This window comes from Caretta caretta, chromosome 7 (assembly GCF_965140235.1).
Source record: "Caretta caretta isolate rCarCar2 chromosome 7, rCarCar1.hap1, whole genome shotgun sequence".
NCBI classification, from domain to species: domain Eukaryota; kingdom Metazoa; phylum Chordata; order Testudines; family Cheloniidae; genus Caretta; species Caretta caretta.
In genome coordinates, this window is record NC_134212.1 from 39,713,472 (window position 1) to 39,741,286 (window position 27,815).

A 27,815-nucleotide genomic window follows, 5' to 3' on the forward strand; every position below is an offset into this window, starting at 1 on the left:
GGCAGCACCTTGTAAGCCTTTCGGCCACATACAAAATAATCACCCTGTAGGGCCCAGTAAGGACTGTTTCTTAAGGGGATTCCTGGGATATTTAAGGCTGCTTTTCCAAACAGTTCATATGCCCCTAAGGGGGCATCCCATCCTCCTTATGGGGTACAAGTGGGGGTGTTTCTAATTGTGCCATTTAAATTACACTTGCCATAGGGACCACTACAAACCCACCATTGGCCTGCTACATTGGAGATATTAACTGGACGGCAAGTTATATTTCCAAACTCTCCTTCTGTGGTAAGACTGTTTGTAAGAGCTCCCCTAAAAGGGGAGGAACCATTACACCCACACTGCTGTCCTCCCCTTTTGGTCTTGATCAATACCCATCAGCCCACTGTGTAATAATAACACAGGAGCTTTTTCCCACAGGATGCCCATAGTGATCAGATTGGTTTTGGGTAAAACAAAATACTCCCTCAGTGAGTACTGCAACTGAATACTCCTGGTCCTGATAGGTGGCTTGCTGTAAAGAGGTCTTGTTCCAGAATGGCGAGTCCGTTCTTTCCTGCTCTTTGGTGGCGGCTAATTCTGCTAGGGTCAAAGGCAGCATGTCAAGGGGCATTCCCGTTTTGGGGGACAATGGAGTTGGAGCACATACCCAGCAATCAGTCTGGTTTGTTAAAGTAGCAACATAGTGCACAAGTGAAACAAAAGAGTTATGCTCCCAATATGCACAGTTTGAAAATACCAATACAGAGAATAACAATGTTACCCAATTAATTATCACCAGAGTCTTCCCAACCCAGGGTCTCCAGTATCTGGGTGGGCCCATTTTAGCATTAAGGTGCCTGCTATTTGTGTCTTTTAAACAGTAGCTTTAGCCTGAGATCGTCACTAGATGAGGAGTCAGCAGGTTGGACGGTCCACTGTTCTGCTGACGAGGGGGCGGGTACTACCTTCAGACGAGAGTGATGGATCCAGTTCTTGTGTCCCTCGATCTTTGCCGCTGTATGGGAGATCAGCAGGACGGTATAGGGTCCTTTCCACTTTTCCTGGAGAGGCTCATCTTTCCAGGTACAAACAAGCACAGAGTCGCCGGGCTGTAAGGAGTGGACGGGAGAGTCCAAGGGGAGAGGCTGGGAATCCTTGGTATACCTGTGAAGAGACAAGAGAACAGCAGACAGGGAACACACATACTGTGACAAAAAATCATTACCCAACTCCCATTCCCCTGATGGAACCAGGGTGCCATTCATAGGCCATGCCCTTCTGAACATAATTTCAAAGGGACTAAGCCCTAATCTACCCTTTGGGAGAACGCGGATACGAAGTAGGACGAGGGGCAAAGCATCAGGCCATAGCAGTGAGGCTTCTTGGCACACTTTTGAGAGATGCCGTTTAAGGGTCTGATTGGTACACTCCACTACCCCACTGGCTTGCGGTCTCCAGGGCGTATGGAGTTTCCAGGGAATCTGTAAGGCATGTGAGATGCTTTGAATGATTTTTGGCGTGAAATGTGTCCCATTGTCAGATTCCATCCACAGGGGGAGTCCAAAGCGAGGAATGATCTCCTTAACAAACTTAAGGGCCACTGTTCTGGCAGTGCAATTACAGCATGGGAAGGCTTCTGGCCATCTACTGAACCGATCCACTAAGATGAGGAGATATCTGAACCCTTGGGTCCGGGGAAACTCAGTAAAGTCTATTTGCCACACTTGTCCAGGGCCCGGAGCGGGTTCTAAGGCAGCTGGTGGCACAGGATGTCCCGGTTGGGGGTTATTCTTTTGGCAGACTAAGCAGTCTGCTTGTACTTGGGCAGCTAGGGGTTGGAGTCGGGAAGTGATAAAGTATTTTCCCATTAGTTGGATAAGTGGTTCCCTGCCAGCATGAGTGGTTTGATGTAGTTTCTGCAGCACCGGCTCGATTAGGCCCTTTGGTAGGAGGACCTTCCCTTCTGGGGAATGGAGCCATCCCTCCTTTTCCCAGAGACTGAGTTTGTCAGTTAGCTGTCTCTCCTCCCCAGAGTACTGAGGGGTTGGAAGCTCCCCTACTGATGGGATAAGGGCATGCATATGGGCGTTATCAGTCTGAGAGGGTGGCAGCATGCTTAGCCTCTCTATCTGCCCGGGCATTACGTCTGGCCACATCTTGATTCTCCCTTTGATGGGCTTTACAGTGTACCACCGCCACTTCCGAGGGGAGTTGTATGGCTTCTAGGAGCCAGAGGACTTGGAGCCCATACTTGACTGGGGAGCCTTGGGCTGTCAGCGTTCCCCTTTGCTTCCATAGCTCAGCATGAGCATGCAGCACACCAAAAGCATACTTTGAATCAGTAAAAATGTTGACCCACTTTCCTTTTGACCGTTCAAGTGTACGGGTCAGGACTATTGGTTTGGCAAGCTGGGCAGAGGTCCCAGCAGGCAAACCTTCAGCTTCCACAGTGTCATGGAGGGTCACAACAGCATAACCCGTCCTCCTTTGCCCATCTATTACAGTACTGCTACCATCAGTGTACCACTCATAATCTGCATTTGGGAGGGGTACATCCTTTAAATCCAGACGGCTGGAGTACTGGGCATCTATGATCTCTAAACAGTCATATTTTTGTTCCTCTGTTTCTGGCAAGAGTGGCTGGGTTAAGGGAGGGGCAAGGCTGTAAGGTGACTTCAGAGTTCTCTAACAGCTTAGCCTGGTACCGAGCAATCTGAGCCTGGGTGAGCCAAAGCCCTCCCTTTGCATCCAATCAGGCTCGGACCATATGCATAACCCCTCCCAATGTTAGCTTCTCTGCTTCCTCAAGCACTAGGGCAGTAGCTGCAACCGCCCGTAAACATGCCGGCCAACCCTTTGCAACCTGATCCAGTTGCTTAGAAAAATAAGCCATGGGACGTCTCCATGCTTCTAAGAGCTGTGTGAGCACTCCTAGGGCCACCCTCTTTAGTTCATGTACATACAACTGAAATGGCTTAGAGATCGGACAGGCCCAGAGCTGGGGCTTCCATCAATTTTTTTTTTAGGATTTTAAATGCCCTGTCAGCCTCTGGGGCCCAATAGAAGGGGTCATGATCTGCTCCTTTTAGATAGTCGTACGGGGTTTAGCCCACAGCCCAAACTCTGGGATCCATATCCTGCAAAAGCCTGCCATACCCAGAAATGCCCTGAGCTGCTTACAATTACTTGGGTTAGGAACTTGACAGATAGCTTTCAAGAGAAAGAAAGGAAGCTGACGCTCCCCTTGCCATATGTGAAACCCGAGGTACCGTACCTCTGGGAGGGCAATTTGAGCCTTACTCCGTGCTACCCGATATCCCCGGAGTCCAATAAAATTCAGGAGGCTCACAGTGGCTTTAAGGCAGGGGGTTTGGCCCACAGTGGCAATTAACAAATCATCTACATACTGCAGAAGGAAGGCCTCCTCATTATCCCACTCCTCTAGGTCCCTGGCCAGAGCCTGGCCAAAGAGGATAGGGGAGTTTTTAAATCCCTGGGCCAACACTGTCCAGCAAAGTTGCTTTTTAACCCTATTTCGGTCCTCCCACTCGAAGGAGAAGATCTCCTGTGATGGGGGTGGCAACTGGGATGGCAAAGAAAGCATCTTTCAGATCGAGGACTGAAAAATGGGCATACTGTCCCCCTATAGAAGCCAATAAGTTATACGGGTTAGGGACAAGAGGGTGCAGAGTCTTAACCCATTCATTGACTGCCCTTAGGTTCTGTACCAGCCGATACATGCCATCAGGCTTCTGTATGGGTAGAATGGGAGTGTTCCAGGCTGACTGACATTCCCGGAGAATACCATATGTTAGGAATCGATCTATAGTTTCCTGTAAACCTTCTCTGGCTTCCCTCTTGATTGGATACTGTTTTACTTGCACTGGGCCTTTCCCTGGTATGAGCTGAATAGTAATGGGGGGTCTGGTGGGTGGCCTTTCCTGGGATCCCTGATGCCCACATGAGGGGGTACACCTGGTCTTCCCACAGGCTCCATTCTGGGGCTTGCATAGCTGAGGGCTCAACTGCAAGGGGCATGATCCAGGCATTCTCAGGGGGTAAGGTAAAGGTTATTTCATCCTCAGTAAAATGCAGGGTGGCACCAAGGCGACAAAGTAGATCCCGTCCCAGCAGAGGTGTTGGATACTTAGGGAGGTATACCAGCTTCTGGGATGTAGTCCTGTTTCCCAAAGCGCATTCCGCTGGGGCATACACTGGGCACTTGGTGTCCCTGCCTGTGGCTCCCACCACAGTAAGGGAATCTGCTACTGGCAACTGAAGGGGTCGATTTATGGCAGTTCATGCTGCTCCAGAGTCCACTAAAAAAATCTATTTCTGAGCTTCCCACCCGCATCTTTACTCGGGGTTCCGGGAGTAGGGTGGTCCGTCTCCCCTGGCACCCCTATTCCTGCTCCTTCATTGCCATCATAGAGGCGCTCCCCTTTTCTTTCCTCTTTGGGCACTCATTTTTCCAGTGTCCCTCTTGTCGACACAAGGCACACTGGTTGCGACCCCAGTCATCTCTCCTGCGAGCCCGGACGTTCGCGTCCACGGCCCCTTCCTCCCCGGCCACTTCCCTTAGTGCCAGCCTGTACTGCTGTTACCATCAGTCTCACTTGCTTTCTCTCCTTCTCTGTCTCTCTCAGACTATAAGCTTGGTTTGCAGTCTCTAAGATTTGTGCCATGGTCATGCCCATTAGATCCTCCTTTTTTTTGTAACTTTCCCTTAATATCAGGGGCTGCTCTGCTCGTAAAAATTCCCTTAATAATTGACTCAGTTGTCTGATCATCGGGGTCTGCATTAGTGTTCTGTCGAATTGTCCCAAATACGCTGTAGAAAGGCCCCTGGGCTTTCTTTTAGATCCTGCATTACTTCATATGGCTTTGCCCAATTATTATGTCTGACAGCTGAGTGACGGAGTCCATGCAAAAGCAACTCCTTATAGGAGGTAAGGCGGGTCATATCCCCAGGATCATTTGGATCCCACCTGGGGTCTGCTCAGGAGACTTGTGCATCCGGGTTAGGGACATTAATATGATCCCGGTCGTACCGTTTCTCGCCTCCTCCCTTGCTTTGGACACAACTTGTTGTCTTTCAACCTCAGACAGTAGGGTTCGCAGGAGGATGTTACAATCATCCCAGTCCGACTTGTGACTACTGAGGCACCCCTCAAAGACTGATATAAACCTGCTTGGGTTGGTGGAAAACTCTCCTGCCTGTGCTTTGAAAGCAGCCAAATCTACAGGATTAAAGGGCACATGACTATAAACCTGCATAGTCATGGCCGGACGCCTGTCCAATCCAGACCGGGCGACTTTAGTTTCGGTGATTAAGGGGTATAGGCCAACCATTGGGGACTTACCAGGTGTGGGTTTAGGGGCCGAAGGGGCCACCGGCTCTGCCAGTACAGTGGGGGTGGGGGTCTGGGGACTAACATTAGCTGCTACCGAACCAGTCGGAGTCAGATTACAGCACTGTAAAATATATGGTCGAGTACATAAAGTCAGAAACAAATGCGCATACATATGTTCATTCCATTTCCTTGTTCTCTGACAAAACAAAACTAATTGGAGGATCGTGTTGTAATTAATTGACCCTCCTGGTGGCCACCACTTCTGGTCCTCTAGTTGATATTGAGGCCAGTCAACTGTACAGAATTGTTTTAATTGGCTCTTAGTCATCAGATCCACACCACATACCTTCCAGTTTGTTAGAATGCATTCTAGGGCCGTACACCGTGCCCCAACCCCTGAGTTCTGTCCCTGTCCCGTACCTACGGGGTAACTCTAAGCATCCCCAAGTTCCAACAGAGCATACAATCCAGATTTCAAAAGGTTCCTACCTTATCCAAGGGACCGGTTTCTCACCGTCATCCACAGCCGCTTCTCCACTATATGAGTGTGTTGCACCGTTGTGCCCTCCGGGGTCGATCAAATCGCATCTCCTCCGCAGCCCCCATGAACTCACTGGTGCGCACTGGGCGTCGGTTCTCACCGTAATCCTCGACCTCCAGGAGGGGTCCCGGCAAGGCTAAATAGCAGCCTCATCACCCACTCAGGGACGCCAAAAGCTGTTGCCAGCACCCAGTGCCCAGAGGCAAAGCAACAGCAGGGGGGGTTCGCTACCCGGGGTGCTTCACCCAATAATCACAACAGGGTGGAGAAGCAAAAAAGTTTATTTGCAGCTGCAAAAAGGTACAGGGAGAATAGAATCTCAAATCCTAAACACAGAGCAGTTCCCTTGTTTTTTGTATCATTTGTTAAACTATACATAAAGCTGCTTTATTCAGTATTTTTCTTCCTTTTCTGCTCTGTTTGGCCTTGTTTTGTTTCAGGCAGTCTGACTCTGCAACATATTGTTGCAGATCCTCAGCATAACTGCTGCGAGTGCCTCCAGGTGGGGGGGACCAAGGACACTTGGGCCTAGTGTGAGGGGGCTTCATCGACACTCGTGATCTTCCATTCCCTCGAGTTACCTAGTGGCCATGCCCCAGTGTCCCCAACAACCTCTCCAGAAGAATGGATTTCAGACTCAGACAGCGTTTGTGGAGCAGTCCTTGCACAGTGCTTGAAGTAATGCTCTGCTTCTGTTCAAGGCTGTGCCTATAGGCACACTCTAGTTCTAGGTTTGCATACTTAAGCATTTGCAGTGGAAGTGATCTGTTTTTATATGGGATGGGACAGTGCTTCAGGAGGTAGGCAGATGGGATGCCAAAGAGCCAGGGCACACAGGTAATTAAGAGCCTGATTCAAAGGCCACTGAAGCAAATGGAAAGACTCCTATACTCGGGCTGTAAATGAGCAGGGCCCAACAGCATTCTTTGCAGCTAGGACCACGTACACATAGAGGATAACTTTCTATCAGTACTGCAGCCCAGCAAATTCAATGTGTTTAGAATATTTTATATGGATTCATTTAATACAGCAGGAGGCTAGTGCTCCCATCCCCCACCTCAGGACTAGAGATGGTTGAAAAACATGTCTCTCAGAAATCATGAGCAATTTTTACTGTTTTTTCTCCAAAAAATATTGGTGAAATTTTCAAAAATCAAAACATTCTCTCCAGATAGAAGGGGAGGAAGGAAAACTAGTTTTCCTTAACATTTTGATTTTGAATTTTAAATCAATTTATGATTAAAAATTGTAAAATTCATCAAACTCAGAACCCTGGCAAGGGGGTAGAGAAGTGCACCAGAGTGGCAGCTGTCTGTGACCTTTGCAGCTAAGACAATGGACCCTAAATGATTTTAAACTGACTCATCACATTCATGCAAATATAAACTCTTCACTCTGCTAATAAATCTTTAGAGCAGCCTTACTCTCTTGGGAATGATTCCTTGGCAAGGCTTACATGGCCCCAAAGGGAAAAGACTGCATTTTCTGAGTTTCCCTAGCCCTTCTGTTTATACCTTCTACCTACCCTCAAGGGCTTTTCTACAGGGTCATGCATTAACTTGCACTTGCACTAACTAGTTAATTCACAAATGTCTTGTGTCCACACAACCTGTTTTCAGTGATTAATTTGGTGGCATAGGTCATAGTAAATAATCCTCCTTGGAACAGGAGTAATTCCACTTTTGAGGTGAGTTTGTTTGCTTTAGGGTTCAAGTGGACCATTCCTGATCACAACACTGCCAGCAGTCCTCCAACTGGTATCCCACACTGCACTGGACCTGGATTGACCAGTCTTGCTATCTGTATGCCCTCCACTACCCTGGGATCAACTTGACTGGATGTAACCTCTGTTTAAATGCTGGCCGGCCCCTTCTTAATACCAAGAATAGTGAGTTTGCATATCTGTTATAGCACAGTAGGGAGCGTGACTGCTCCCTTGACTCCACAAATGCTATGGGGTCTAACCAGCAGGAGCTACTGGGTTGGGTTTTTTTTTATGTCTCTTAGTACCTCTAACTATGTGAAGAGGGTAGTTTATCCTCTGCAGCGAGGCTGTCAATTGTTGGGAGGTGTGGGGGGAAGATAAAGATCTGTTCCATGAAATATTCAGTTGATGTCAGCAGAGGGCCATGAACGTAGAGTTGTGGAGGGCAGTTTTCTGGAACATTCTCAAAAGATCAGAATGGAGCATATGGCCCTTGAGAGGGATATGCTGTAGACAATGTAGAAGCAAAGAGCTGTGGTGGGGCACCTTCTGCTGTAAACGCCAAGCACTGCTCCCTAACATTCTAATGTCCCTCAAAATTTAGAGGATATACCATACTGGCACCACCATTTCAGTCAACTTAACTACACATTCTTCCCACCACCATCAACCCCCCAGGAAATGGAGACCCCTGCTGAGCACATCACTTATAGTAGTTCATGAGCATGCCTTGGTGCTCAATACCAATCCCCTTACGTTTGCACAGCCTTCCTTGTTAAACTCTTCAATAAAAACAAAGAATCGCTGTCACTTTTAAAAACTTAATAAATGTATGTTCAAATATGTATTGAAAAAAGTGAACTCAAGTACAGCTCAACCCATAACTGGCATAACTCCCACCACCCCATGCAATTAATTCATTATAAAATCAAACCAAAACACATCTCCTTGATTATAAAGTGTTCATTAATCACCAACCACCATTAATATTGGTGAGTCTTCCATTGTGATTTGTGCATCAGCAGGGGGGAAATAACCCTTCTTGTTGACAATCTTTTGCTTGAGGTGGGAGGCAAAGAACAGGTCCTATGTCTCATCAATAGCACCTATGCAGTTTGGGAACTCTGTGCAAAACCAGTGATAACCTCTTGGTCATTGCCAAACAGCACCTTCCACAGGTCTTCATAAACCTCCATGAAAACAGTCCTGAGAGTTGAGCTACAGACAATAAAGCAGATAGCTATTGATGGGGCTGCAATTGGGGGTGGTGAACTTTTAGATGGTGATAGCAGCATGCTTCTCTATGCCGAGGGGAATGCTTGTGTTAGTCTTCTGCTGCTGCTCTGGAATGAGCTCTGTGCAGATCTCCAGGAAAGTAGTCATCCCAGTTCTGCATCACTATCCCGTCCCACCAGTCCCTGCTAGCTGGCTGAGCCTATAAGTGGTGCTTCACTGAGGAAAAGGTACTCAAGGTACATGCGCTGCAGAATTAAATAGCCAGTTTCATCCTCTTGCTCCACGTTCACCATTAGCCATGCTACAGCAGCATCACCAGCCCTATGAAATTTCAAAGCCCAATCCATCCACCTGCAGAGCTCAAAACACACGTGCATTATGCTATTTGTAATGATGACTGTGATATGGTGCCCAGGCCTAGGTCCTCCACGCTGCCTGACACCTATTCGAAAATAGTGCTGGCAAAATGAATGGATGACAGGAGACAAATCATAGATGATTTTTTTAGTTAGACCCTGTAGTTTCCAATATGTATCCCAGAATATAGCACATGGAAAAAACATCAACTAAAGCAGCAGAACAGTGTACCATGGGATATCTACCTAGAATGCTGAGTGGTGAATTTGCATTGTTGCAGAGTGGTGTGGACACAATGAAAGTTCCATAACAAAGTGGTGTGGACTCACTTTGGTTTGCTACGGTTAAATCACTGCATTTAGGGCTAACAAACAACACTGATGTAACATCTCTGTGTATATGTGGCCTAAGAGAGTCAAAGTCCTTTCTTCAAGCCCTCCTCCTGATTCTAGGAGTTATGCTCATTCAGTCTGGGGACACAGCCAATGTTATGTGACCAATCACATCAATCTAAATACATCAGCAAAGGATTTTATTTTGTTGAATAAAAGTCACAACCCCCCCCCCAAGTCTGTAATTTCAAATAGCTGCTAAATGTGAAGAAATCCTATTCAGCCTATGGAAAGCAACAAAGACTACGTTAACTGAAGATATTTTGTTGTGAATTATTTAACTCTTACCTTGAAACACAACAAATAAATTATGCATTGCAAATATTAGTATGGCTACTGAAACCTACTTGGATTGAATTTAATGCTCCTAAAGTCAATTATATGCCTTAAGAAAATATTTTTTGTTCATACCCCTCTATACTTGCAGGCTTTTTTAACCCATAACTTGAGAGTGAGTTCAAAAGGACTTCTAGATGCCTTTTTACTTTCTTTCTTTCCCATTTAGTATGTGCAAAGATATTTAAAGTGAACGGAGGCGGTCTAGACAACAGAAGCGTTATGTCCCTAAGGTGCAACTATGAATTTCAAATCTGATAGTTGGAGACATCAGAAAACTACTTTGTAGCTTAGTTGGACAGAGCTGTGCAAAATCTTTTTGCATCAAAAATAGTTTTGTAGACTTTAACCTCCAGTATGTTATAAGCCATTAAATTTCACCCACATGGCCGTTTACTCAGACCAGGAATGGAAGAGGACTGTTGCCCATCAGAGCCTCTTTACGGGGGAGGTAGGCTGGGTGTGGAAAGATTGCCTTGTTTGGTTTCCAGTTACCAACTTAGGCTTGTACACCCAGGGTGGGTAGAAGACTTTGTTTTCTTGTTATACTGTGGAACGGGGGAGGAGTAAGAGCCTGCCAAGCACTGAGACAGCTGGGAAACAGAAGCAGAACCATTGCCACACTGCACTGTGTGTGTGGGAGGGTGTGTGACCAAAGGCATAAAGATAATGGGGATAAAAGAAAGGTCCCATGTACTCCTTCTGCTCCCATTTCCCCACTGGGGAAAAGAAGAAAAATAGAGGAGCAGGTTCACATCTCCCCTGACATCTTTCCACCCCCTTGAACACCTACCAAATTTACATCACCCTTTTCAATTTTGCATGTTCTAAGATTGGTAGTGTCTCTTCTATTAACAGCCTTAGACTGAGATTCAGTCTGCAGTCTTACTCTGAATCTATCCACGATAGACCAGATGAGATACGCCTCAGTTCCCACCACAAGATAGGAATGGGTATGCTACCAAGCATACCTCATAGATACACACCATACCATTGCAGGCATTGTGACAGGGAATCAGACACAGAGCATTGGCAAGAATGGCAGATGTCTCCTTAGGTTAGATGATCTTTACTGGCCTTCACCTAGACAGTAGTGGCACACTGATCAATCTCGTCCTGACAGAAATCCCTCCCCTACTACAGTTCAGAGAAAATCTCAGTTGGTGGATCCAGGACTTTCAGATCCAGTTTCCTGTCTGGGGTCTAGAGGCCATTCCCTGACATGCTTTTGGAGGGGTAATACTTGGAGCCAAGGGAGCAACAGCAAACAGATCTGGATCAGGATGAGCAGTCCTCTCCTGATGACACTCTGGGAGTTGCCTCTGCATTACCCCCACATCAGAGCATGTACTTCAGTTCCATGACCTGGTAGATAGAATGACATAGAATTTAAAAATATCTTCTTTCAGTGGAAAAGACCTCCCACCAGGTTTTTAATATTTTGGGCTCTCTTGAAAACAGGAACAACCTATCTCTCTTGGAAGGGGTGCTACAAAGAGTTTGAACACTCCTGCTTCCAGCCCATCTATGGCAAACAAAACTGACCCTGCATGAACTGCATTCTGAAGGATTTTCATTCTTCCCTGCCCACCTGGCTGATAACTGGTGGCAATGGCAGTCCAGAGGTCAAAAGGAGGTGAGATACTTTCCACTCCATGAGAAAGAGAGGGCAGGAAGTTTTTTTTTCTCCTCAGCATCTTTGGTAATCAAAGATCCTAATGCCCAATCTGCAATGTCCAGGTATCAATACCATCTGTGGGGAATGGCATTAGTTGCTAAAATGATGCCTGATGAGCAAAAGAAATTAGCCAAGGCCTTGATAGCAGGAGGACAGTTAGTGGCAAACACGAGCTAAGAGCATCCTTTGATTCCGCTGATATTGCTTCAAGAGCAGTAATGTGATGTCTCAATGTTGTGACTGATATCTGGCACAGATAATTGAGTCTTCCACCAGAAACTAGAACAAGCATGGAAGACCTGCCTTTTGAGGGTGATGGCATGTAGTGTGAGAACTGACAAGTCCTGGAAAAAATGAGAGACCGGGTTAACAGCTAGATCCTTAAGGGTCAACCGACTATCAAGAAGAAAGCCTTCATGAAACACTTCTCGCTAGAGCTAGCATCTTGGTTGGATGCTCAGTTTGGAAGAGCAGTACTCCAGTTGCTATTTAATAGGACTCTGTGTCGCACTTTCCTCAGTTAATGGTAGTGCTTATCAAAGTACCCCATGAGTAGGAATGTGCGGAGGCCACTCAAAGAGGAAAGGAAGGATACACTTCTGTAACTGTAGATCCGTAAGGAACTTGAAAATTCACACTCCCAGTCACATTCCCCTCTGCTTTGGAGTCCTAATTACAAACTCTGACCTGAGAGTGTGGTGGAAGGAAGTACGTCAGCCAGAGCACCATGCCACTTTTATGGCCTCATCCTCAGATGTTCCGGAACAGTGAGGAGGAGAAGCAGGAGGGCACATGATAGTGCTCAAACAGGCAACATAAGAAATGTTGCACCATCAGAACTGCACCATTGGCATATGCCATGAGTGTGAATATGTAGAGTCCATCTCTAAGAATTCTGGTTACAGATGAGTAACCTTCATTTTTCCTGTTTATAAGCTGCAGCTACACAAGGAAAGTATACTAGTCTAGCTATCCTAGCAAACCTTTTCTAGTATAGACTAGCCCTTAGTTCCATAGACAGGACACACCTGAGTGGAACAGTATAGCATCAGGATGATCCTACAGCAAAAAGCTCTTGTCAACACTTTAATTAAACCCTCTTCCTACATGCTCCCTCCTTTGCTGTGAGTAAATTGTTCCAAAGGAAAGCTTGGTTCCTAGGCTTCTGACTTGAGAATTATTGCTCTCAGTAAAAGTTGAGCAAGGGTACTTCAATTTAGTTTTGTTTTGTTTTGAGAAGAGATTTCCGCCCCCCCATCCCTTTACCCTTCCTCCTCCTCACACATGCTTGTTTTTGATACAGGCATTGCGTCTTAGGAAGAGAAAGGTGGCTGGATCTTAATATTTAAACGTGACAGACACTAGTCTGTCTTTTTGGACAACTGCTCTTAGGAAAGATGATGTTTCATACAATCAAAAAATGTTCATTTTAGGCATTTCCCACAAGCTCTCCATGGATGTAGGTTTCAGTGCTAAAATATTAATTTCACTAGAAATCTGCCATGACCCCCACTTCTCTCCCCAAATGAATGAAATTTCTAACATTCTATTTAGTACCAGGGAAGATGGCTATCAATTATAACTGCAGCCTCTTTGGAGGCTTTTTTCTCATTCATTTATTAATATTTCCTGTTAGTTCTAACAGCACATTCTGAAGGAAGTGTGTGTGTGTTACAAGCACAGGGAAGAAAATATCTGATGGATTTCTTTAGTCCAAACATTTATAAACTTATTTCTGAAGATGATTCAAGACTTGTCAGTGCATATGTTAGTTTACAGTTTGGGATGATACCGTTTGGAGGCAAAAGTTATCATCCAAATAGCTTAGGGTCTATATTTAGACATATTAGTCTCCGTTTCTCATAGACTGACAGTTTTCCTTGGTTTTTTATCTTTGTTCTGTGAGCTGGAAAAATAATTCAGCTACCCAGACGAACTGACAGAGGAGTAGCTTCAGAGGACAGAACCACTCTCTTACAAGTATGGAATACTCAAAAATATTGGCAAATTCATTAAGCTCTTGAAAGGAAACAAACAGCTGTAGAAATTGTTAAACCTTTTGATGTGGTTTTATGCAAGTTTTAGTGATGTTTGCAGGATTTATCAAATTGTACTAGTTTTGTTTAAGGTCTACTTATAAAAACCAATGGTTTTAATATGCTATAGTGACATAAAAACCGAGCTAGACAATAGAAAGCCAGTGATTGATAAAGGGGATCCTTACTGGAGCTGAGACAAATTTGGTTTTAGCGTCATTCCACTGTGTAAGGTGGAATTGGTGGCACTCTCACCGACTCCGCTGTGGTTGGAGGACAAACAGCATAAAAGTATCAGATTGTGGTAAGGCTCGGGCAATGTCAGTCTCCCAGGCAGTACGCCCACCCCTTTGCAGAGGACCAACACAAGGCCTCAAAACAGGGCTTAAGAGGGATTTCAAGTGGAGCATAGGCCTTTCAAAATAAGTTCAAGAAAGTACCTGATTTTTTCTCATTTGCTTCCACAGCTCCTCTTGGGAGGTGTTTGCTGCTTACCCACACCCATTACACACCTAATATTTCTTTCCATGAGGCTCATGCTGTCCTGACCCCATGAAGCTCCCTGTTTAACAACGAGAAACTTGTTTTATTGCTGCTACCTCCGCACCCAATTCTGAGGAAGCACCAGGTGTATCCTTCGATGTCACATATTCCTGGGACTGTCTCTGGGTAGAAGGCTGAAGAGAATTCAGAAATATTTTCTGGGAACAGCTCTTTTCCTTTGTCCCTTAGGAAGCTTCAGACTCTCTGGTGGCTCCATGGGGTGCCACAAGACATCCTTTCTACCCGAGCACTGTTATACGGCTACTCTAGGCAGTTGCCATTATAGCTTGCTGCATCCAACTTTTCTTTAGACATAATGGTAGCTGAGTCTTTCAGACTGTGCAACCAGATTAGACCTTGCTTTCAGAACTGGGATGTAGAATCTCACCCACATTGAGTTGGAGGCTGGTTTTGGCGTTTTCAGCAAAATGCCCACCTACATGCTTCTGAGAATCTGCTTTGTTGTCCATTCTTTATCCAAGTAACTGAAGGCACTCATTTCCTTTTTTGTAAAGTTCCTTAAGAACAAAGTTTAGGCGGCATTTGTATAATAAAGCAAATTCTAAAAATAGTGATCTCTAAAGTAAGAAAAAACAAGATTATTAATAAATTAATGCATACAATTTGACTAGAAGCAGTAATGTTTGCTACATGAAACAAACCTGACACAGTGATGTTGCACTCCATATGTTTTATGGAAATATGCTTATGAGTGTGAATATAATGTACCTGGAATATGCTTTATGTAAAAGGTCTCATGTAAGGTGTCATAAAAAGGGTTATAAACTACTGAATATTTTCATCCTATTTGTATGCACGTATCATTCTTGTATCTGAAGCTAGAAATATGAAGTATAACTCTGAGGTCCTATTGTAATTATGCAAAGTGTGGGCCATTAATGGTGGTTTAGAATCTTGATGGCTCCCATTGACTAGGACAATTGGTTGTAAATGGTTTATTTACCTGCAAGCCTTCCTGTGTACATGTGGGCCAACCCAGGAAGAATGGAGACAAGGGGTCTTACAGTGACATGATACTGGAATCCATCTTAAATCTGATACTTTTCCATTGAGGAGGAGGTGGTGGGGATCCAGAGAGATAAGATTCCCTCCTTGTACCAAATCTATAAAAGGGGGTGGAGCAGGACAAAAGAGGGGGCCAGTCATGAGAGAATCCTTGCTTACCACCTGAGATGTCTGCTGGAACTAACAAGGACTTTACCAGGAGAAAGGATTGGGCCCAGACTAGGAAGGAGTATAGTCTGTGAAAGAAGCTTATTGGAACAACTCTGAGGGTGAGATATTGCCTGTAATCAATTTCTTAATGTATTAGGCTTAAACTTGCATGTTTTTGCTTTATTTTGCTTGGTGACTTACTTTGGTCTGTCTGTTATTACTTGAAACCACTTAAATCCTACTTTTTATACTTAATAAAATCACTTCTGTTTGTTAATAAACCCAGAGTAAGTGATTAATACCTGGGGGAGCAAACAGCTGTGCTATCAGTGCTTCTATTAGTGTTTATAGAAGGCGGACAATTTATGAATTTACTCTGTATAAAGCTTATACAAATAGATTTATTTGGGGTTTGGATCCCATTGGGAGCTGGGTGTCTGGGTGCTGGAGCTGGGTGGTCTGCCGAGCTGTTTTCAGTCTGCAGCTTTGGGGGCATGGACCAGACCCTGGGTCTGTGTTGCAGCAGGCTAGCATGTCTGGCTCAACAAGACAGGGTTCTGGAGTCCCAAGCTGGCAGGGAAAATGGGCTCCGGGGTAATTTCAGCACATCAGGTGACAGTCCCAAGGGGGTCTCTGTGACTGAACCCATCGTGCATGTACTCTTTACCCTTTCACTCACAGACACACACCCTGTATGTTACTGTGATGAACTGGGAAAATTTTTAGAAATAAGATATACACCAGAGGTGGGCAAACTACAGCCTGCAGGCCACATCCAGCCCATGGGACCCTCCTGCCCGGCCCCTGAGCTCCTGGCCTGGGAGGCTAGCCCCCAGCCCCTCCCCTGCTGTTCCCCCTCCCCCACAGCCTCAGCTCGCTCCACTGCCAACACAACGCTCTGGGTGGCAGGGCTGCGAGCTCCTGGGGCAGCGCAGCTGCAAAGCCCAGCCTGACCTCATGCTCTGTGCTGCACGGCGGCGTAGCTGGCTCAGCCATGCAGTGCGGCTGTAGCGCTGCCAGTCACCCGTGTGCCAGGCAGTGTGGTCAGGGGGCAGGGAGCGGCGGGGTGTGGGTTTGATAGAGGGCAGGGGAGTTCGGGCAGGTGGTCGGGGGTGGGGGTGTGGATAGCGGTCGGGGTGGTCAGAAGGCAGGGAACAGGGGAGGGTTGACTGGGGGCAGGGGTCCCGGGGACAGTCAGGGGACGGGGGAGCGGGGTTGGATGGGGCTGTTGGGGGCAGTCAGGGGTGGGGTTTCCGGGGGAAGTCACAGGAAGGGGGGCTGGATGGGGTAGGGGTCCCGGGGGGGAGGAGGAGAGGGGCTGGGCTAAACTTAGCTGTCCGCTTCCTGGCTGAGTGACTCAGAATATCCTCCTAAGCTCTCATCCCACATATGTGACAAACTCAAATCAAGGGACACAAAACATTACAGGAAGCAATACAGAACAAGTGGAACCTACTCTGGCTCCCACTGAAGTCAATGGGGGTTTTCCATTTTATTTCAGTGAGTAGTGGGGTCCTTACATTTCATCGATGAAGTTAATTGTTACACTTGGCAGTAGAACACACATAACAGGAACTGGGGAGCTACATTTTCCTGAACAATATCTAGTTTTCCTATTAGATTGAGCTACTTACTGAGTCTTGTAATTTATCTATATGTGTACTGGACCCTGATTTGAAAAATGGGGCACTCACTCCTAATATCCATTAAGTACGTACTATTAAAATGCAGCACATTGCAGCACAATATGCTGATCTCCAATCTGATCCAATCTCCAACAGCAGACTTATAAACTTGCTCGTCACTGCTTCCTCCTGGTTTTCATTGGCTTTCTGAAGTGTGCTGATCCTGTCTCTCTCTCAACTTTTCCTTAAATGCAAATCCAACAATGTCTGGTAGAGACCAGTGTGGCAACAGATGGCCACTACTCCCTGATTTGTGGGAGAAATTTGCTTATCTGTACAAAGATTTAGTTAGTAAAGACACACTGGGAAATTCTTAGAATTTTGTCTACCATTAAATTGTATGGCATGGCTAGCAAGGAGGAACCTAGGAAAAGCCAGCCTGGGTCAGACAAGTGACTATCTAGTCCAGCCTCCTGTCTGACAGTGGCTAGTACCAGATGCTTCAGAGGAAGATATAAGGAACTCCATAATGGACAATTATGGAATAACCTGCTTGTGACATTGCAGCCCATATTAATCATAGTAATATTATTACATGATTATGGCATAAATACGATGCATTTTGTACAAGATAAGTCATGTGAGGTGTCATTGGAAAAGTTATGATTTGCTGAATATGATTATCCTATTTGTATTCATGTATCGTTTTTGTATCTGAAGTTATGAATATTGACTAGGGATCTGTATTTCATATGGGCTTACTCTGGACAACACCCACAGCTAGCCTGTTAGGTACAACAATGAAGAAGCCAGACGGGGCTGGTGACCCATCAGCAAAGACAATGGTCTGTGGAATAGCTTAACCTTCCTGTAGGCATTTTGGCTAGCCTGTAAGCAATGGCTGCTATGACACTACAAGGGCATGTGTCCAGATCACCTGTCTCTGGACTCTATCTTGGATACCAATGTTTTTTCCACAAACTGCGTTGGAGACAGAGTTACCACCATATGCTAAAGTTTTATATAAGGAAGGGAGTGATATCATCTGGTGTTCTTCACTCCCCACATAAGAGGATTCCTGGAAACACCTGAGGAAGAAAGACTGAACTTGGGGAAGTGCTGGACTGAGACTAAAGAGATTTTTAGCCTGTGTTTGAAAACGTGGGAAACCCAAGCTCCAAAGCAAATACAGTTTGTGCCTTAAGAATCTGCAAGCTTGCTTGTACCATCACTCAGGGTGATAGACTGGATATGAATTAGCAGTTTATCTAGTACAGTGGTTCTCAAACTATTTATCATTGTGGGCCACATATGAGAGTGGGCCCAGGCTCTCCTGCCAACCCCTAAAAAGAGTCAGTGATGGAAGTCTATCCCTTGGGGGAAGATTCTGAAGTTATGAGGATCCAAACCACAAGACTCCAACCCAACGGGAAGCCCTGAATCCCTCGCTGAATTCTCAAGACTTGCCCATTATCAGACTCTTTATATGCACCCTGCTAGGGGTGGACTTGAAAGTGTGACCTGTCCAGAGGGCTGAGCCACTGAAAGGACAGATCCATGACAGAGAAGACCTTTAACAATTAAGTGGAATGCCTCAAAGGAAGACAACCTGCCACCCCCCACCTGACCACTGGGTGGCACTGGCGGGGAGTCGTCGTCTTTCATATGGCAACTGGGTGGCGAGTGTTCCCTTTCACAAGGTCAAAAAGGTATTAGATGTAAATCCCATGAAGCAATTAATGCCAAGGAACTAGAGTCCATTAACGAGTAATGAATTAAAAAAATGGATACATGTCTAGTTTATTCTTCCAGCTAAAAATGTGTTTACTAAGCTGAACAAGAATTTTAAACATACAGGTACAACTGAGCAGTCACATCCATACCCCATATCTAGTCTCAAGATATACTTGCACTCTCAACTGTATGCTTTCCATTTAAAGAGAGTCTACGGCTTCACACAGTATATGAATCAACTAAGTCTGTATTTCAGCACTGGAAGTCTCACTCATTTCCAATAAGTTATTAAAGAAAATAATTTAAAACATCCAGCTTGGATTTAATTTGAGTGCTAGATTTGCCATTGTTTAAAATCGAATGCAATAACCATTAATATTCATTGATTACTGCAGGTATAGGTTGAGCCATCTTGGTGGGGCAAATCCCAGCCCTTCTCTTTCTGGGAGCAATGTGGCATATGAGGCAGGAAGGTGGCAGGGATATCATACAATAGCTGAATGCAACAACCTCCATGAAAAAGAAAATGAGTTGGGGAGGAAAAAACTTTTCTTCATAGGTGGGGGGAGCTTAAGACTCCCTGGAGTTGTGCCATCCGTCTGATTATCTGGGGAGTTAGGTGGCCTTCAGATTGAGGGCACGTGTATCTTTAATTCTTTCCAGCTTCTATTCAGTAATGGGAGATCTCACTCCCCTTATTGGGACATTAGGGAAGCAGTTACACCAATTTCATTGCTCCCCAGGTTATCTGGAAAACATGGTAGTTTCAAACACTACCTCTGAGGGACTGAGCATGACACTCTGGCCCCAGAGCAGCTACATGGTGGTGGCAGCTGCTGCGGGAAACTTCAGCCCCAAAAGATTTCATTTCTCTTCAGTGTTGTAGCACCTGACTGATCCAGAAGGCTTCACACCCAGTGCTTAATTTGTAATGGATGAGGCACCAGGGCTCAAGCAATTTTTTTTTACTTTTGTAACTGCTGCAGCAATTCCAGAGGTGCCAGGGCTATGAACTGCCATGCCTAGAGTTGCCAGGGCTCAGCCCTGGCACAAATTAAGGACTGTTCACACCATGGAGGAAAGTCACATGGGTCAGGATTTGTGCCATTATGCTTATTACTGAGCCATATGCTTATGGGAAAGAAACAGAATTTGCCATTATCTGCCTTGGCTTCCATTCTTTTCAGGAAGCAGGCTGTACCCATGGCATCTGAAGGGAAAACATTGTCCTTTAGTTGTGAGTAGTCCATCCTGTTTCTTTTGACCAAACACTGGGGCACAGCTCCCTTGATGTGAATTCTTAGTGGATGGGATGCAGACAACTCCCAGAAGTTAGCAGTGGGGGATATAGGGCTCTTCACTTCTAATTTGAAGATGGCCTAAATCAATAACAACCAGAAATTGTCACTATTTGTTAAAAGGCCTCTCTCTAAAACAAACGAGGGTCTCAGTCCAGTTGCTAGTAGACAGGTGAGCACATCACAAAATCACCTCCACTGCTGGGATTATGTTCTTCTGCCAGGGATAGCCTCTTCTCCTCATCTCCTCTCAGTGCTCATACCTCCTTGTTGCCCTCAGCTTCATGGGCCTTCTCAAGACACTCAGAAGTTGCACCTGCAAGCCCAATTCATAGTCTTTCTTTAGATTGTAAGAAACTACCGTTCACATTATTCCTCCACACATCTTTGGAGACAGTTGTCTGCTCTTCAGGATGCAGATGAGTGAATGCAAGATGCATTGTCAAGTCAGGAATTAATTGGGAGGAGGGGGATGCCACTTAAGTTGATTAGTGCACCATTAGATCCACTGGGGTGGGAGGGATTGTGAGATGTAATGCTATAACTAGAATGTGTGTGAAAGGGATAGTGAAAGATTTCTTCAAAATTCCCTGCTACTTGAAGTCAGCTTCTGAGGAGTGATTTTTTAAATGGACTTTAGTCGTGGGGTTGTAATAAGACATCATAGGCTGGTTATTACAGTCTGTCTTATGGCAGAGTAATGTATCGTGGTGGAAGCAGCCTCATGTAGTATTTACCTTTCTGAGCAGGCTTCTTCACCTAAATTATGGTTTGAAACTCCAAAGCCTTGATTTTTCTGCATACCGCACCTTTATACTTCTAAGCACATTGCCCATTTGGAGAGACAGCAGCTGCTTTTTTCTTCATTTTCTTCTCAGAGTTGAGCCTGTGGTGGAAAAGATGTCACTGTGCTGTCTCAGGGAGTCTTTACATTTGTTCTATTTTTCTTCTTATTTTTCTTCATCCAAAATGAAAGTAATTTTAGACTGAAAGTATGTCTGTGTTTCTGCATACAGAACATTGCTGCTGCATTATCACATATCATTTCAGTCAACAAAGATTGTTGTTCATACTCATAACTTTTAACTGAGACATTTTTGGCTTTACAACCGCTTAAGTAAACTCCATTAATTATGAGTACTTGAAACTAGATCCAAAGTAAAATGTCTCTGATCTTAGTTTTAACTCCAATCAGAAGTACTCACACAATTCTAGTCCTGATTCCCAGTCCATTGAAAAAGCCTTTATATGCTCTCCTTAATTAAACCAGGTTCAAACTTTTAAAAGAATTACTGTGGCATTTTCTCAGATAATCTTTAATGTGCAAAAAAGAGACAACTGGTTCAGGGAAATAAAAATTTTCCCAACAGTGATAATTAGGAAAGAAAAATGTAGTAGGTGCTACAGCTAAGAAATGTTGTTGATCATTCAGCAGTACGCTCTCATTGAGTCCATACTGACTGCTAGGGGCCACTGAGCTGCTGGAGGGACCATTTGTCAGATGGACCCTGACCACTGGTTTCCATTAACCTTACTGCTCTGAAGCGCTCTTCTTACCCAGACACTGCAGTGGCATGTCAGGCAAGCTTTGAGATCATATGCTGTTTATGTGGCAAGCCTTAAAACTGATGTAGCTGGCCAGGAAGCAGCTTTTCCTGAACCAGTTCTGTAGCTTTTCCCACCAATGGCGTTTCCTCCTGCCTTTGTTGGGCCCTCTTTTGTCTGCCTGCATCCTGCTAGTATTCAGAGGCAACTGAGTTTAATGGGTTTTACTATAAAAACTCTTTGTCCAACATCCCTTATTTTAAAAGGGACAAACAAAGCAGATCTATTGAGTCTTTGCTTTACAGTAACAATCTGAACATTTAGGGCTGTTTTTGGAGTCAAATGATGTAAGTTTTGTTCAGGATTGTTTTAAAGTTGTTAGCTTGTTTCTTACACCATTAAAGACACAACCTATAGAACTACGGTTGCACAAGCATTTCTATTTTCAGATGTAATATTCAGTTACTATTAACTCCCTGACTGACATTTGGAAGGTTTTTTCCCAATCCAGGAGTGAATGTTCTCATAAAGTTTGAGACAAAATGGTTCAGCCTTTCATTACAACAAAAAAGGAAAAATTCATCTTAATAAATTTTTTGGTTTTGATTTTTGAACAGCGTTAGCACCTCAGTGGCAGATAGTTGAAATTTGATAAGCATATAGTTCTTAAGTCTCAGCTCTGTCTCTGAAAGTTAGTTTCAGTTTGTCCATGTTAGTGATTTGTTGTACTTCATGCATGCATGCATCCTGGATTTTGTAATGGAATTTCTTACCAGTCTGCTAAAGTCCTTTGTTCCAGTACATGTGTGTAGCTATTTAAAGGCGAGAAATTAGATATATGTCAACACTTACAAGTTTTGCTTCTCAGATGACATTTGGGAGACACTGGCTTTTGTGGGTCAGGAAAGAAGGCCTTTGGTTCCAATTCATTCCATATTTAGAAGGCTATATCCTCTGATGGTGAGCCTTCCAGAACATGAAGTGCAGGCCTTGGGCCCATGGCAGTCTGCCTACTTCCAGGCTGATATCCACCCCACCCTGAGCAATGCTAGCTAGCCTGAAAAGTAATGCATGAGGTCCTCCCTGCCCTTCTCTATCCCTCCTCTTATTTATAGGATACTGGCTTACTTCCAGTCTCACTGTGTTTCAGTTTTTTGTGTGTGGTGGGATGGCTCCTCATGATCTGGATTCTCAGCCATGCGAGAGTGCACTAGGCTCACAAACAGTGGCTACTCATTGACAGGGTTTCCTCTTGGAACCACCTGCAACCTCTGTGTTTTGGAAATCAGAACTTGCTATGGGATCAGTTGATGGTTTAGATTTTTAAGAGCTTTAGTAAAGCCCTTCTCCTCATCCGACAACCAGTGTAACTTCCAGTGGTAGATTCCTAAATCAGGTTTACAAAAAACAAAAACCAGCAACCTGCAGGAGTCTTTCGATGCCTGCCTCGTTCTGGATCAATTAGCTCCTAGTAAATGGTAAAGTAAAAGAAAGAGGCCAGAGGCAAGAGAAGCATTTCTTATCTCCATAGAGGAGCCACTGGATCCATCTGCCTCTGAATACTAGCAGGATGCAGGCAGACAAAAGTGGGCCCAACAAAGGCAGGAGGAAAGGCCATTGGTGGGAAAAGCTACAGAACTGGTTCAGGAAAAGCTGCTTCCTGGCCAGCTACATCAGTTTTAAGGCTTGCCACATAAACAGCATATGATCTCAAAGCTTGCCTGACATGCCACTGAAGTGTCTGGGTAAGAAGAGCACTTCAGAGCAGTAAGGTTAATGGAAACCAGTGGTCAGGGTCTATCTGACAGATGGTCCCTCCAGCAGCTCAGTAGCCCCTACCAGTCAGTACTGACTCAATGAGAACATATTGTTGAATGATCAATAACATTTTTTGGCTATAGCACCTAAATTTTACCTGGAGGTTTCTCACCCCACTTCCCCCCATGCTGTTTGGAAAGACACTGAAAAGCATGGGTGCTGATCAACATTTCAGAAACTTCCCAATGCACAGAATAATCTACTACAGACTTCATGTACTCTATGGGTCCAGACCTGTATAAGCTACAAACCAAAGCTGAATTAATTGAACTATTGTTAGGTGACTGGGAAGATAGGACTGAACAGACCACCCATTGGGCATGGATAGAATTAACCATCTGAAAAAGATGAGACATAATTCATACAGTTTTATCCTAGAGAATTTGGCTTTCACATGAGTTATATTGTAGAGAGCAACATTTATAATGTATAGCAGGCGCAGACCAGGGATGAGGTGAGCTATTGGTTTGGAATAAAAATATGCCTACAACTCCAGTATTTTACTCCTTTTAACTTATGTTCTATTCTGTTAGAGAATGGGTGTGTGGGCCCTGCTCTCCCTGGATGGTGCCTCATTGTAGTTATCACATGGATTTTTTTTTTTAGAAAACTTCAAAATCATGATTTGAATTTCTCATGAAGTGATGATTCAACAAAGGAATGAAAGAAACATGAGTCGATGCAGATATAAATAAAACAGCCTTTGTGTTAAATGTTTTTCTGGGCGCAAGATTTTGTGAAATGACTAATTCATATCTTAAAGTATCTGAGAACAAATAGAAGTCCTGTAACCAAATAAGTATATAGAAACTGAAAAAAATAAGTGTGTGTGGGGGGGAAGGATTAAAAAAACAGAAAGATGAGAAGAAATGAGTAAAAAATCTGAAGGGTCCAAATGCAATTGTAATTTTAGGGAAATTTTTTTCGAAGAACCTAAGCAATTTATAAAAAGAAAAGGAGGACTTGTGACACCTTAGAGACTAACAAATTTATTTGAGCATAAGCTTTCATGAGCTACAGCTCACTTCATCGGATGCATTCGGTGGAAAATACAGTGGGGAGATTTATATACATAGAGAACATGAAACAATGGGTGTTACCATACACATTGTAACGAGAAAAAAGCTAATGCGGTCTTGGGATGCATCAGGCGAGATATTTCCAGTAGAGATAAGGAGACGTTATACAAGGCACTGGTGAGACCTCATGTGTGTGCAGTTCTGTAATACTGTGTGCAGTTCTGGTCTCCCATGTTTGAGAAGGATGAATTCAAACTGGAACAGGTACAGAGAAGGGCTAGTAGGATGATCCGAGGAATGGAAAACTTGTCTTATGAAAGGAGACTCAAGGAGCTTGGCTTGTTTAGAAGGCTGAGGAGAGATATGATTGCTCTCTATAAATATATCAGAGGGATAAATACTGGAGAGGGAGAGGAATTATTTAAGCTCAGTATCAATGTGGACACAAGAAAAAATGGATATAAACTGATCATCGGGAAGATTAGACTTGAAATTAGATGAAGGTTTCTAACCATCAGAGGAGTGAAGTTCTGGAATAGCCTTCCAAGGTAAGCAGTGGGGGCAAAAGACCTATCTGGCTTCAAGATTAAACTCGATAAGTTTATGGCGGAGACGGTATGATGGGATAACATGATTTTGGCAATTAATTGATCTTTAACTATTCATGGTAAATAGGCCCAATGGCCTGTGATAGATGTTAGATGGGGTGGGATCTGAGTTACTACAGAGAATTCTTTCCTGGGTATCTGGCTGGTGAATCTTGCCCACATGCTCAGGGTTCAGCTGTATTGCCATATTTGGGGTCAGGAAGGAATTTTCCTCCCGGGCAGATTGGCAGAGGCCCTGGGGGTTTTTCGCCTTCCTCTGTAACATGGGGCATGGGTCACCTTGAAGTCTTTTTAAACCATGATTTGAGGACTTCAATAGCTCAGACATAGGTGAGAGGTTTATTGCAGGAGTTCGTGGGTGAGATTCTGTGGCCTGCATTGTAAATATAAACACATAGCAACCATATAAGGAAAGTCATTTTTAAATCACTACCTAGCATAAGTGCAACAGGCCAACTCTTCAGGCATTTTGCTTTTCATTATCTTTTTCTTTTTCTTAGTTTCAACTGGTTCATCCATATCTTTGTCATCAAATTCATCTATTTTATCCTTCTTCCTCTCCATCTGATGAATATTGAGTCAACTCTTCATCTGCCATTTTCTTCTCTAATCTTAAATTGTGGTATACAGTCATCAGCTTCCCACCATTGGTCTGTTTCTGGTTTTTGAATGAATGGTTCCCCAAATTGTCCAATTTCATTCCACACATGCAGTGATACATGGAAGTGTTAAAAGAATTTCTGACACTGCAGCTAGAATACAAGGAGGACACAACCCTTTCCACTGTGACAGCTGCTGGGATTGCACTCCACTTTATTATTATTTTTTTGACTAAACAGGCTGCTTCTTGCTTTATAATTTGCTGCCTCTTTCAGAATTGTTTGTATATCATTTAAAATTTGCAACAGTCATTATGAGGTCACAAGCTGCATCAAATTAATCTTCAGAAAGGTCTTGGTCCGGGAAGTATGGCTCAGGAAATTAGGCAGCATTATGATTTTTCTGTGATATTTTATTATGTTTCTCTTCAGCTTTTGTAAGTGGGCTGCATTCAGTATTTTTAATATTCAGGAACTCATTTGTGACATCAGATGATGTCGAACTATCATTTTCCATGTTCTGAATGGACTAAGGTATGGTTCAAACAGTGAAATTAATTTTGCGTTTCACACCCAAAAGACATCATCAAGAATGTCAGTACTGATTATATGGGTGCAACACCTGGCCACCCCTTCTTCAACAGCAGCTGCTTGAAGGGCTTTCTTGCATATTTGAGGATCTTTGAGACGTTTAATAGAAGATGATGCTTAAGACTTACTCAGTATGGATAAAACTGAGTGCTATACTGTCACTGAAAAATGGCTGCTGGTAGGATTTTTGACTCTATGAAATGGTGTGTTGCTGGCAAAAATACCTCTAGCAAATGTTTGGTCAAGTTTTTCTGGTCATGGGACACATTATCCAAAAACCTCATAATACCAATTTGTTGAACATCTGAAGACTTTCCAGACATTATCTGGCTAGTTCATTGACTGGCTTGACAAGCCTCTGCTGGCTTTGTTGGTATAAAATGGCTGTTGCACACCCCTGATATTGAGAGAGAGAACCTGCCTCCAATGTTGTTTATAAGACAAAGCAGAATCTCGGGGTAACCGGAGGTGGTGCATGGTGTCCCCCCCCCCCCCTTTTTTTTTTTAATTCCACTGGGGTCATTCCAGTGTGGTCACTGACCAGAAACCTCAATATGGGGAAAAAATTAGACAATGAGGAGGGTAATTTAAAGAAAGCTTTTATTTTTAATTTAAGAAGAAAGAAGCAGTGTAACTTTTAGGCTTAGACTTCATAAATCAGGGTGACAACAAAGATTGAGCCAAAGATGTGTCAGCAGCAGTGAGACAAAAATAGAGCTAAGCACCATCTCTGCCACTGATCCAGGCTAATGGTGAAATGAAGCACAGAGAAGAAATCTCTAAATACTGCAGAGCTGAAATAATTCAGCCTCGTAACTCCATAGTGCACCCTGCCTAGATCAAGGAAAATGAGACTCCTAACTATAAACCAGGATTTCTTTTCATTTTAGCAGCAAGGATTAGGAAAGCTCTGATAGGAAGGTTTTATCAAAGGTAAATTGAGGGTAGATAAAAGAACAACCCATAGACGCAGAAGTAACTGAACCCATTTCAACACTAGTTTATCTCTGCACAAAGTTAATTATGTACAGTACATCTACATTGCAAATTCAGGTGTGATTAAGCTCATACTACCACGTCTTCATTAGTATTGTCACCTCTGCTAGCTAGATTAAAGCTAGCGTGGTGTATACCTATCTGTGCTACAAACATACTTTGTGGTGTAGCGAAGAGGCTAGTGAAGTGTCAGGGACTATCACACAATACAGTGTGTATCTGCTTTGGAAAAGCAAACCTGGTATTTATAATTTAATGTCCTCTCCATAAATAATAAGAGGTTCCATTGCCATTTTTACAGAGATGTTCATGTGGGTCAGTACTCTCTTACTTCACAATGGAAGCATACATGAGCAATGGATGAAATAGCTGGAAAAATAACAGTACTGGAAGTTCTCACTATTAATATCTTTTGTAAGAAGGAACAGTGTGTTCACAATTGAAGTGTATTCTGAGGATCCGGAAACAATAGAACTGGATAAATAATTCACAGCAAACAATTTCACTTCCGTACTGTCACTTTTTCTGCTTGCATTTCTACAAAATTCCAATTTCTGGCAATTTATGTGCCAAATCTCTTCATTGTACTTAGTCTAGTTGTTGTGAATATTCCAAATTTAAACTCTTGCTTTAGTTGTGATATTGT